This window comes from Olea europaea, unplaced genomic scaffold (genome assembly GCF_002742605.1).
Source record: "Olea europaea var. sylvestris unplaced genomic scaffold, O_europaea_v1 scaffold1657, whole genome shotgun sequence".
NCBI classification, from domain to species: domain Eukaryota; kingdom Viridiplantae; phylum Streptophyta; class Magnoliopsida; order Lamiales; family Oleaceae; genus Olea; species Olea europaea.
The window spans coordinates 191,842-204,645 of NW_019234232.1; positions in this window are offsets into that span (position 1 = coordinate 191,842).

The following is a 12,804-nucleotide window of genomic DNA, read 5'->3' on the forward strand; positions in this document are numbered from 1 at the left end:
TAGTGTGATACAAAGTGGGATTAGTCAAAGGTACACCGTCAGAGGATGAATATCGAGTGTTGGACTCAAAAGGAGTATCAACAATTTTAGAATCAGTAAGACAGGCGCGCTCAATAACATCCATAGAATACTTGGACTACTTCTTCAGGAGAATAAGCAACTTCGATCCCCAAAAAATAAGATAATGTACCAAAGTCCTTCATTTCAAAATGACGAGCTAATTCTGATTTCAAACCTGCAATTCCATCAACATTATCACCAATAATAATTATATCGTTAACATATAGCAATAATAGAATGTAACCAGCTGAAGTGCATCTAAGGAATAGAGCGGAGTCATAATGATTGGATGTAATATCAAGAGAGATAACAACACTAAAAAATTTCTCAAATCAGGTACGAGATGCTTGTTTGAGGCCATAAAAGTGCCTTCTTGAACTTGTAAACAAATTCATGAGAGTGAGAAAAACCAAGAGAAGGAATCATGTAAACCTTCTCTTGAAGATTTTCATTTAAAAAGGCATTTTTGACATCCAATTTAGAGAGATTCCATTGACGAACAGATGCAATTACAATAAGTGTACGAACAGTGGTCATCTTGGCAACAGGAGCAAAAGTCTTCTCATAATTCAAACCATACTGTTGATTAAAACCTTTCGTAACCAATCTAGCTTTGTAGCGCTTAATTGAATCGTTTGATTTGATTTTAATCTTATAAACTCAGCGACAACCAGTAGCATATTTACTTGAAGGCAATGTAATTAAATCCTAAGTGTCTGTCTTATGCAGATCAGAAAGTTTATCAGCCATAGCCTGATGCTAACAAGGATCTAGAATAGCTTATTTTATAGGAAGGTGGTTTTAGTAACTTGTAAATGGAGGTTAAAACGCGGCAAAAGGACTCAAAATAATAAGAATCAGCAAAATCAGGTAACTAAGTGGACTTACGAATACATTGAGGATATCGAGGAAGAGATGGAGCAGAATCAACAATCTCATGCGATGCTTGAAAAGCCGTAGAAGAATAAGGGGTATCATGAGTTGGAACATGTGTACCTATAAGACATGAAGAATCAACAGTACATGGGGTATGGAAAAGTGGACTATTTATATTATCAGAGAATGGATCAATATGAATGACGTCAGTTTTAGTCACATCATGAGTATTATCAGAAATAGAGAAGAATGAAATGTGCTTAAAACACGACATGACGATAAACATATAATTTATTATTAAGGAGATTTAAACAGAGATAACCCTTTTGTCCTTACTCATAACCCAAGAAAATACAGATAGTAGAGTGAGATGTTAACTTACTACGTTCGACTTCAGGACGAAGAACAAAGCAAGTACAACCAAAGAGTCAATGATGAGTAATTCGGAGGATTCCCATACAATATTTCAAAGGGTGATAAACTAGAATTATGGGAAGATGGAATCTCATTAATTAAAGAATAGTGGTAAGAGCTATTTCCCCCCCAAATTTGGCTGACAAAAGAAGTGAACGAGCAGTTTCTACAATATGCATATGCTTTCGTTCAGCAACACCACTTGTTGTGGAGTATTAGTACATAAGGTTTGATGGATTGTGTCGTCAAGGGCAAGCAATTCAGAGAAATCTATTGAAGTGTACTCTCCACTCAAGTCATATCTAAAACACTTAATTTCAGTAGAATGTTGAGTTTTGATAAGTGCTCTAAAGGATCGATAAATAGAAATAAAGTCAAATCCTCGTTTCATAAGATAAACCCAATAATAACAACTATAATCATCAATAAAGGATACATATTATTGAAACCCTCATTTTGTAGCGATAAGAGTAGGTCCCTACACATCAGAATCAATAAGATCAAATGGTGCAACAGAATAAGAAATAATTCAAGGAAAAGGTAAAGCAAAAATTTTTGCTAATTTGCAATCACTACAATTCGAAAATGTCAAGAGTTTGTATATTTCTCAATTGACCCTAGAAACTAAAAATTTCAAACGACTAGGGAAACAAGTCCAAGGGGAGAATGTCACAATTAAGAATAGAAGAAGAGGTATTCAAAGAAAAGATGACAAGTCAACACCAGATGCTGCAACATGTGGTTGTTTCATATTGTCCAAAACATATAACCCTCCTTGTCTACGTTCTATTCCAATTAACTTATGAGATCGAGGATCCTGCACATGACAATAAGGAGAAGAAAACTAAACTATTATCCAGAAAAAATCACATAATTGACCAATAGAAATAAGATTTAAAGTAAGAGATGGAACACAATAGACGTTTGAAAACGATAAATTATGTATGTTGATAGGGCCAACACCTGTTAAGGGCAATGGGGTGCCATCAGTAGTCATAACATGTATAGATGAGTTAAAAACGCGTACGTCATTAAAGAAATTTGAGTTAGATGACATTTGTTTGGAATTCTGAGGAAGAAATACTTACAGGACTCTGGGATGACGAACCTATGTGAATAGAGACTGACATAGCATGTGGCTGTGTGGCTAAGAATTTCTGTAACTACTCTGTTAAATCAGTCAATGTGGGATTGGAAGAAGGTGGTGCTCCAAGTATAGATGAGTCACTGGGTGGCATGGTCATAGCTTTGTTAGCATTGGGACGATAGGATCATTGTTGTGGTTGCTGCTTCTTCAATAGTGTAGGACACGGAGACTTCCAATGTCCCTTTTGTTTACAAAAGTTACACTCATCACTAGCAACTCTTATACAACCATTGTTCTGAGTTTGTGTGGAAGGTCAAGAGGGTACAACCAATGCTGAGGAGTTAGATGGAGAAAGAATACATAGCTCGGTGCATGAGCCCAAGTAAGAAGGGATTGGACCAGAAAGAATATTTCTCCGGAGTTTGAGGAACTAGAGTTCAATTAAGTTTCCTATGGAATTTGGAAGGAGTTGACCAATAAGGTCGTCTACAAGGAGGTGAACATCTGTGACACAGTTGTTAACATTGTTACATTTCACACCTTCCCGTGAACACAATTTCAAACTAGTGGTATTCCATAGGAGGGTACGACCGCAGACAACCCTGTTGAGACCGATCGACCAATAATACAAGAATTGAGATTTAATGAATACAACTTGTTGTAATTGAAGTAATTACCAAGATCATGAATAACCCAAGAATAAGATTAAAGTAAAGAAATAAAAGAACTGGCAGAGGAACGATGTTATTTTATTCAATCTATGAAAGGAGAGAATTACAACAATAATGGCTTCATAATACTAAAAGAGGAGCTTTGTATTTATAGTATAAAATCTAGCCTTAAAAAAGTCCCAAAAAAGGTAAGAAATCTAATGCAGTTTAGACTCCTATTTGAGTCACACTTCTAACAATCTCCACCTTGACTCAAATTCCGGTGCAACGAATGAAGTTCCAAAATTTCTCCATCTTAAGAAATAATCTGTCTGCATCAGAATGAACTGACCAATCTCCTCAACACAATAATCAAACTCTCCACGCTAACACGTTCTCCCGCTCGGCGTCCACAAGCGACACCCGAACCCAAACCTGGGTTCCCAAAATTTCTCTTGGAATTAACAATCACTGGACAGGGTCGAAGCATACCCTGTAGCATAAACCAAACCAAATGTACAATCAGAAGGTCCCTTGCCAATATTGTCACCTTCAATGATTTCTAAAGCATTACAGATATTTCCAAAACTGTATCTACGCTCCATGAGTCCATTGGCATTACAAGAACACAATGTACTTGCTAAAATTGGTGGCAAAGGGAATCACCAACACTCCCCTGAGCAAAGTTCTTAACTGACCCAAAGCCAAACCCGAGAGGTACTATACCAAATTGAATGTCCACCACGGTACTGAACTTGTCCAGATGTCTCTGAACTGGTTCTGCGCTCCCCTGCAAGATGTACAACTGAGATTTCCTCTGTCCCTCCAGTACAACCCGAACACCCCTTCGAACCTTCAAGACTCCACCTCCACCAGAAAATTTGTACCCTTTTTCATCCAAGGTACTCAGTGATATGAGATTCTTTGTCAAGTCTGGAACATGGCGAACCTGATCAAGTGTCCTCACTGCTCCATCTTGTAGCCTCAATCTGACCCGATCGATTCCTGCAACCCGACAAGATTGGTTGTTTCCCATGACAACTCCACCTTGCTTTACCGTCTCATATGTTTGAAATAAAGCCCTATTGGGACACATATGATACGAATAAGTAGAATCCAGAATCCACTCCTCAGGTTTGGATTCCCCTTCAAATACAGCCAACATCACATCTCCATCATCACAAGAATTTTTCAGCAATATTAGTCTCGTTCGAATTACTTGATTGCCCTATATGATTTGCATGTAAATCACCTTTACCTTGCAACTTGTCGCAATATTTCTTGATGTGTCCTTTCCTCTTACAGTAATAACAATATACATTGCTGTACTTCACCTTCGATTTACCCCTCCGTCGATTACCATGAGTAACAATAGCATCCCCACTTCTAGATGCAGGATCTCCAACCAACAACTCCATCTTCTCTTTTGAGAACATAGCGTCGTATACCTCCTCAATGGATAACGTGTCACGACTATACAGAATAGTATCATGAAATGACTAAAAAGAATTGGGTAACGAACACAACAGGACCAAAGCTAGATCCTCTTCATCATATTTTACCTCCAACGTCTCCAAATCTGTAACGATCTCCTTGAACACAGCAAGGTGGTCCTGCAGTGACCCTCCAGAATACAACCTCTGCTTTAGAGTCAGTTTGCTCGTCAAACTCTTTATCATGCACAACTGCTCTAGCTTGAGCCACAAAGCAGCCGCTGTCTTCTCCTTCAAAACATCTTGCAGCAAATTGTTGGATAAATGAAGTTGGATTTATGCTAAAGCCTTCCGATCCTTCCGTTAATTCTCCTCCGTAGACAAGTTTGCTGGCATCCTATCAAAACCCAGCAAAGCATCATCAAAATCCATCTGCGTCAACACGGCTCTCACCTTTACTTGCCACAACGAAAATCTTGTATTGCGATCCAATAGCGGAATTTCATACTTCAACGAATTCATCTCTAAAAAATTTCAATCAAATCACGAAGAACTTACAACTTGCAACACCTAAAACTGAAAACTACCGAACGTGTAAGGAGCAAAATAGTCTAGAACCATAATTTTGCCCAAAACTGAAATTGGACACCACCAAAAGGTCCGTCTCGTCGTTCGGAGAAAACTGCCTGAAGACACCATCGTCGAAAAACACCTCACGCGCCGCCACTCGCTCGACGGAGTTACCACCGCCGGCGACTGGCCGAAAAACGAGCCGACGACCTGTGATCCTTTCTGGATCGTTTCTGCTTGCTAAGTCCACTGGTGGTGTTCATTTCTCCAAACTCTTTTTGGTTTGACCAGAAAACGCAAAAATAGATCCGGCAGAAAATCGAAAAATTGGATAGATTCGTTTTCTGATTTTCTGGTAATTTTCAGAGTATTTCCCGATTAGTTTCAAGCCAAAAATCCACCAATAATCCGCTCTGATACCACTTGTTGAGACCGATCAACCAATAATGCAGAAATTGAGATTTAATGAATACAGCTTGTTGTAATTGAAATAATTAACAAGATCACGAATAACCCAAGAACAAAATTAAAGTAAAGAAATAAAAGAATTGGCAGAGGAACGATGTTATTTTATTCAATCTATGAAAGGAGAGAATTACAACAATAATGGCTTCATAATACTGAAAGAGGAGCCTTGTATTTATAGTATAAAATCTAGCCCTAAAAAAGTCCCAAAAAATATAAGAAATCTAATGCAATTTAGACTCCTATTTGAGTCACACTTTTAACAAACCCCTCTTAGGCGGAGGGGCGCCAAACGGTCTGCCTCAAGGCCTGAGAATACAATAGTAATGGAACTTACCAATATAATAGGAAGAAAAGAGGAAAAAGATTAAGCAAGAGAAAGGAACCCATTTCGCCCTTGTCCGTGTGAAAGTTAGGAGGATTATTTTTGGTTGAGAAAAAAAAATTGTTCCTCCTAGCAAATGGCTTTCTCTGTTCTATGTTCATAAATATATAGTCAGTGGTCTTATTAGTTGTTTTTACTTATGCGTTGAACTCATTGGTGAATGAAGCCGACGGCTAATGACCACTTCCTGTGTTTTTTACTTGTGTATGTTTTTACTTCGACTGACGATATGTCAACAATAAATCTATGTTGATTTTCCATAACCCGAATTAAGTATAATTGATTGAATATTTTTAACGAGACTAGATAGTTTAATATAGAAAATTTGGCTAATCTAAAGAATTCAGGTGTACATTCACAACAGTTTTGTTTAGTTGATGTACTAAAGCACTATCCCATGACTAAATTAAAAACCTTTTCCATATCTTAGTAGAAGAATAATAGGGTAACATTATAAATTCAAATCTCAAGGCTATTGGTGAATTATATATTTACATGCAAAACCTTTAATAGAAAATTGACTACGGCATTTACTACATTAGAACATTCGTAAATGGATAAAAATAAACAAATTGTCTCGTTGCAGAAGCTCAAGTTAATTTGAACTAAATTTGAAAAAGTAAAAGACTTATATTGTAAAAATGGAAAAGGTTATATAGTAATATGGGATCAAGATGATAATTTCTCGAAGAATTGTATTGAAAAAGTAAACCCTTTTTGCAATTAGAAAAAAAGACTCCTAATGCAATAAAGAAAATCAAACTTACCAAAAAAATTTACTGACCCATGTTACAAATGCAAGGCTCAATTGATGAAGATTTTTGAAGGATGAAGGATACACGGCAGAATGGACACAAAACTGGAAAATTTTGACACCTATTTGATTTTAGAGAGAGAAGGTAGAGAGACAAGAGACAAAAAAATAAAAAAAAATAAAAAATGCACGAGCTTGTTTACTTTGTACCCTGTAGCGTTGTCTTTTTTAGGAAGGTGAGGGTGAAAAAATATTACATTGAATGATTTTTCTCAATTAACAAAGCCTTTTCTTCCATGCATGACTATCAACGGGTTTGTCAAACTACGTTTAATTTCGTGTTCTCTCTCTTTCATCTCGTTTTTGGTATTTTATGTTTTCGCTGCATTTTGTAAGACTTTTTCCCAGAGATTCAAATTTGTGACTGCATTTTCTTTTTATAAGGGCCAAAATTAAAAGGTCTCAAGGGATGCGATATGCAGATTGGGAAGAATTGAAGCAAGGAGATTCACTACCATCAGAATGACACTCGCACCCTAGGTAAAGTCCATTGTTTATGATGAGAAATCTCATTCTAATTTACGGAAAACATTAAAAGTGTTGTATATGTATAGGTTCCTTACAAATAGGTTATATTTGAAGAAGCAATTTTATGAATTAATATTGAATAAATTCAATAATTTTTGTGAGTAAACTGCTTAATGCTGATGTTAAAATTGAGGACGAAGATGAGGAGATAATTTTGCTCTCTATATTGCCTAAGTCATATGAGATGCTAGTGACCATGTTATTGGTTGGAAAATGCACTTTGACATTGAATAACGTCTCTGTTGCTTTGTTGGAAACAACTACATCAAGAAGTCAAGTAATACTGTGAATGGTGATCAAATTTTATTGACAGAGATAGAAATGAGACGTGGAAGAGGTGAATCGCTAGGAAGGAATAGTGGTCAGAGGGATAGTTCTCAGTCTCACTCTAAGAGAGACGTGAAGTGTTATCACTATCACAAGAAGGGACATAGTAGAAGAAACCGTGAGGAGCTGACAAGACATCTTGAAACGAAGAGAAGCTAAAAGTCTCAAGAGGCCTCAAATAATACAAACGTTGTTGATGATGATATCAAGAATGAAAATGAAATCTATTGTGTTACAGACCATGATACTGCAACTGATTCTTGAATTTTCATTTCGGGATATTTTTATCTTATGTGACCGTACAAGGAGTGTTTTGAGGATTATCAGTCATGTGATATGCGTAATATTATGACGGATGATAATCAGAAACTTGAAATAAAGAGTGGATATTGTAAAGGTGAAGATGTTTAATGGAGTTGTGAGATTACTAACAAGTGATATTCGCCTCCCAAGATTGAGGCGAATTTTTATATTTTTAGGAGCGCTGGACACATTCAGTTATGAATATATTGTTCGAGCTGGTATGATGAATGTGAAGAAAAAAATCGTGGAGATAATGAGGGGTAAAAGATTGGCAATTGTTTAGGCTAATAAAGAAGATAATTTCAAGTAGAGCTCTTGCGTTGGAGTCACACCAAGGAGAGTATTCTACTATTGAAGTTCAAAGATGTCCAATTGGAGAGTCACATTTATGCAATCATTGAACACGATTCATATATCTACTGAAAATGACTGGGGATGGCAGCATCTACCAGTAAAGTGGTGAAGAAATGGGTGTCAAAGCTTCGTTGGGAGATTTTGGGTTAACGTGGAGATTGTTGAATTTGATCCAATGTTGGAAAATTAAACAGTTCTATTGTAAAATAATAATAATAATAAATAAATAAAAAATTAGTTTGACCATAAAAATGAAATATTAAGACTATTTCATTTTTTATTAATTTTCTTATTTACTCAAATAGTCTTAAGTAAAATTACATAGTTATGATTTTAATATACTTTTTAATAAAATAAATTATCTTTCCACTACAAACATAACCCTAATTTTTGTTCTTTCTTTTTCCTCAACATATGATTGTGCATAGCTTTTCCGTCTACAATGACTTTTGCTTTCTTCCACGGCGTCTAGATAATTCATTGTTCCTCATGGTAAATGAATTATACATATACTCTAAGGTGATTTTTTTTTTTTTTCTCACTCTGATGTTTTCCATGTATTATACATTTACTATTCATCCGTGTGGAATCTGTCTGCACATTCGTATCATATAAAATTTCTCATAGACTAAGATATGGATTGGAGCTATATGTTGAGTTCTACTCGCTTTTACATTTTTACAGGAACAAATCTCATATGCTGGCAGTATATTTGTCGAGGGTGCCAATGATACAAGGTCCCAATTGTTCGACCATTTCCAGTCTGATGTGTGCGAAACTTATATGTAGTGGGTTAGAGTTGCTCAAGTAATTAATTGATACCGTAAAACCTGCCTCTATTAGGTACAACTGCTCCTTTTTTGTTTGATGAAAATATTGGAAAAAAATTGGAATTATTACATAGCATCAATGTTTGTTAAGACATTATCTCTTGATATTACTCAAGAGGGTTCCTCTTTGTAAATTTATATCAAATTCTATGATATTTTTCTTATGTTTGATTTACCCTCGATCTGTGATGCAGAGTAAGAGAATTTGAAGCTATAGTCTGGCACAACATGCTATAGATATGCCTATATAATATAATCAAGAAAACACTTTGTGGATTTCTTGATCTTTTAAGTCATGTTCGGATGGTGTAACTTTGTTTAGAACTATCCATTACAGCATAGCATGTTGACTAGATTTGTTTTTTTCACTGAATTATGATATTTAGTTTAAAGGGAACAATTCGAATTCTCAAAATTGCTCTTAGTCAACGATAGATTTTTATTGTTATATTGAATTTTTTTACATGAATGTAATAAATTTAATTTTCTATAACTTATCATCATTTGTTTTTATTTGTTTTAAATGCCAGAAAAATGAGGACGACTTCAATATATACGATTATAAAAATTTTTTTACTACTTACCAAGTATGAATAAAGCAAATGTTAAATTTAGATACAATATTCAACTCTTGGTACAAATTTTTTAATTATTGCTTTTTAATGTTGATGGTTTGGGGTTGTACGGTTGGGAAGGAACTTGATTTGGTTATTGTTTTTATGATCATTAACCGAAACGAAAGAAGTCTATTGGAACACATAAGTGTGAGTGCCCATTTAGCCCCCGTTTGGCTTTCTTAAAATGAAAATGGGGAGAATAATATTTTTTTGAAAAATGAGTGGTTGAAAGAGAAGGAAAAGTTTTCGATTTATGTGTAACATTATTTTATGGAAGATTGTGTGGTTGAAAATAAGAGAGAGAGAAATGGAATGTAATATAATTTAATTTAATGAGAGCCAAACGAGGGCTTAATCTAAACAGTGTGAAGTTGTTGAATGAGGATGATTGGATGTGAAATGTATTATGTGGACTATATAATCATCGAGCGGGACAACATTTGAAATGACATCCTTATGTGGCAAGATTAACTAATGAAGAGAAGAAAATTTTAATAGATATGTCAAAAAGTTTGGTAAAACCTAGGAATATATTGATGACTTTGAAAGATCAGGATCCAAACAATGTTAGCACAATGAGAACTACTTACAACACTTGTGCAAGGCATAGATTGATTGAGAAGGTGGAAAAAAACACACGCAATAGTTAATGAGCAAGTTAAAATAACACAATTCATTGAGTATCATAGGTATCATGGAGACATTGATGAAGTAAGAGACCTTTTCTTTGCACATTCGACATCTGTAGATTTATTGAATGCCTTTTCATGTGTTCTTATAATGGATTGTACTTACAAAACAAATAGATATCGATGCCCTCTTTGTGAGATTTTTATTTGGGGGGGGGGGGGGTTGACCTAAATGACTTTTTCTAATGCTTTCATGTTCATGGAAACTGAACGAGAAGCAAATTATATTTGGGCAATGAAAAAGTTGATAACCTTAATGAATTGCGATGTCTTGACGCATGTCATTGTAATTGATAGGAAACTGGTTCTTATTTATGCAATTGAAAATATTTTTCCTAATGCAAAAAATCTACTATGCACATGGCACATATCGAAAAATGTATCGATCAATACAAAGATTTTTTTTGAGCTAAAAGAAGTACAGGATATTTTTTGTAGGAGTTGGAGCGTATTTGTTATATCTACTTTTCGAATTTGGACACTTTTCGAAGGTATTGGATTATGTTCTAGGATCTTGGTTGAGTAAATATAAAGAGAAATTTGTTGCTTCTTGGAAAAATAAAATTATGCAGTTCGGTAATGTCACGAAAAATAAGCAACTTGTATAATGTGTATAATTAATTGTATTAATAACATTCTTTGTTTTTATAATTAGCCAAAAAAATAAAAATGTATTATCTATTTATTTGATTAATAAAATATATTTATATTGTTCACAAGGTTGAGACTCTTGTCAAAGATTTGAGCAATGAAAATAGATACCTTGAGAGTGCACATTCTAAATTAAAGAACCCCTTGGATTGTAACGAGGTATTTTGAAGCTTCATGGATAGTCATGAATTACCTTCTAGAATTGCAATCCAGACATTCGTTTGAACAAAGCATGTATAATGTTCAACATAACTTCAAACTTCACATTTTCAAGGAATTACGTGGTTTTGTGTCTAAGAATTCAGTGGATCTTAAATCAAATAAGTCAAAGCAAGCATAACATATGGATTTGTATAAAAGTGCTTGTCATTGCACTCTTACATCCACACACGGTTTGCCATGTGCATGTGAGATTTTAGAATACATAGTTACAAGTCGTTCAATACCATTGTCAGCTATTCACCCTCATTCCAAAAAATTAGACATTTTGGTTCCATCAAATGATACTTCTTTCAAGTTGAATATTGTAGCTAAATTAGAGAATATTCAAAAATTATTCGGCAACTGCGACAATGCAGGTAAACTACTTAAAATGAAGTTATGAGAATGTATTAACCCTCAACTACTTCTTTGATGTCACATGTTGAGAAAGTTAAAACCAAGGACCGAACTTCATCAAAAGTTGATACTTCAACTAAAAGGGGTCCTTCATATTTCAAAATTGTTGAGTTGAGTAATGATAGTCATTTTTCTAGCACGTCAGCTTGGTCAAAGTTCCCAGCAAGGTTAAAGGTTAAAGTTAGGCGCACCCTACGAATACTTTAGACTAGACGCAACTTGTTTCCATGACAAAGTCAAACATTGCATAATTAGCATTGTTAATATTTAGTCTGATGGTCATTGTGATTTTAGGACAGTGACTAGTTCGCTTTATAAAAAAAAAAAAAAAAAGAAATGTAAGAGGAAAATTATCAAACAAGTAGAGTGCAATAATTTTGGAAGAATTCTCTCATCATATTGATTCAGCTCACGTTACTTTTGTACAGATGGATCACCTTTAATAAAAGAAAAAAATGAAAGGAATATCAGTCCAGAAATGGTAACTATACAACAGTCTAGCAGGGAACAACCATACCAACAACATCTGTTACGAAAGGAGGAAATGGAAAATCTATATAACAGAAAATATGCTATATCCTTCTAGAATTATTCTTCAACGTATGATCCAGCTTGTTGTCCACGTGTATTTGAGAGTATATGCCTTGTAGGCCACCAGGTTGACTATGCTGCTGCTGCTGATCTTTATCTTCTAATAGCCCCTCGCAAGGTGGAGAGTAGATATCATCTACTCCCATCTTGAGCAAATGAGAGTAGAAAGCAGGAGAACTTGAAGCCTTAGTCAAAAGGTCAGCAACTTGTGATCCACTACCAACATAACTAGTAGTAATACTTCCATCTTGAATCTTGTCACGTATGAGATGACAATCAAGCTCAATGTGTTTGGTCCTTTCATGAAAAATAGGGTTTGATTCGATGTGAAGTGCGACTTTGTTATCACAATACATAGTGGTCGCCCCAGGGTATATAATTTCCAAGTCATTAAGTAAATACCTCATCCAAGTTAATTCATAGCAAATATTAGCCATTGCCCTATATTCGGCCTCTACAGATGATCTGGACACAACTCCTTGTTTCTTTGACTTCCAGGATACTAAAGAAGCCCCAATAAACACACAATAACCACTGACCGA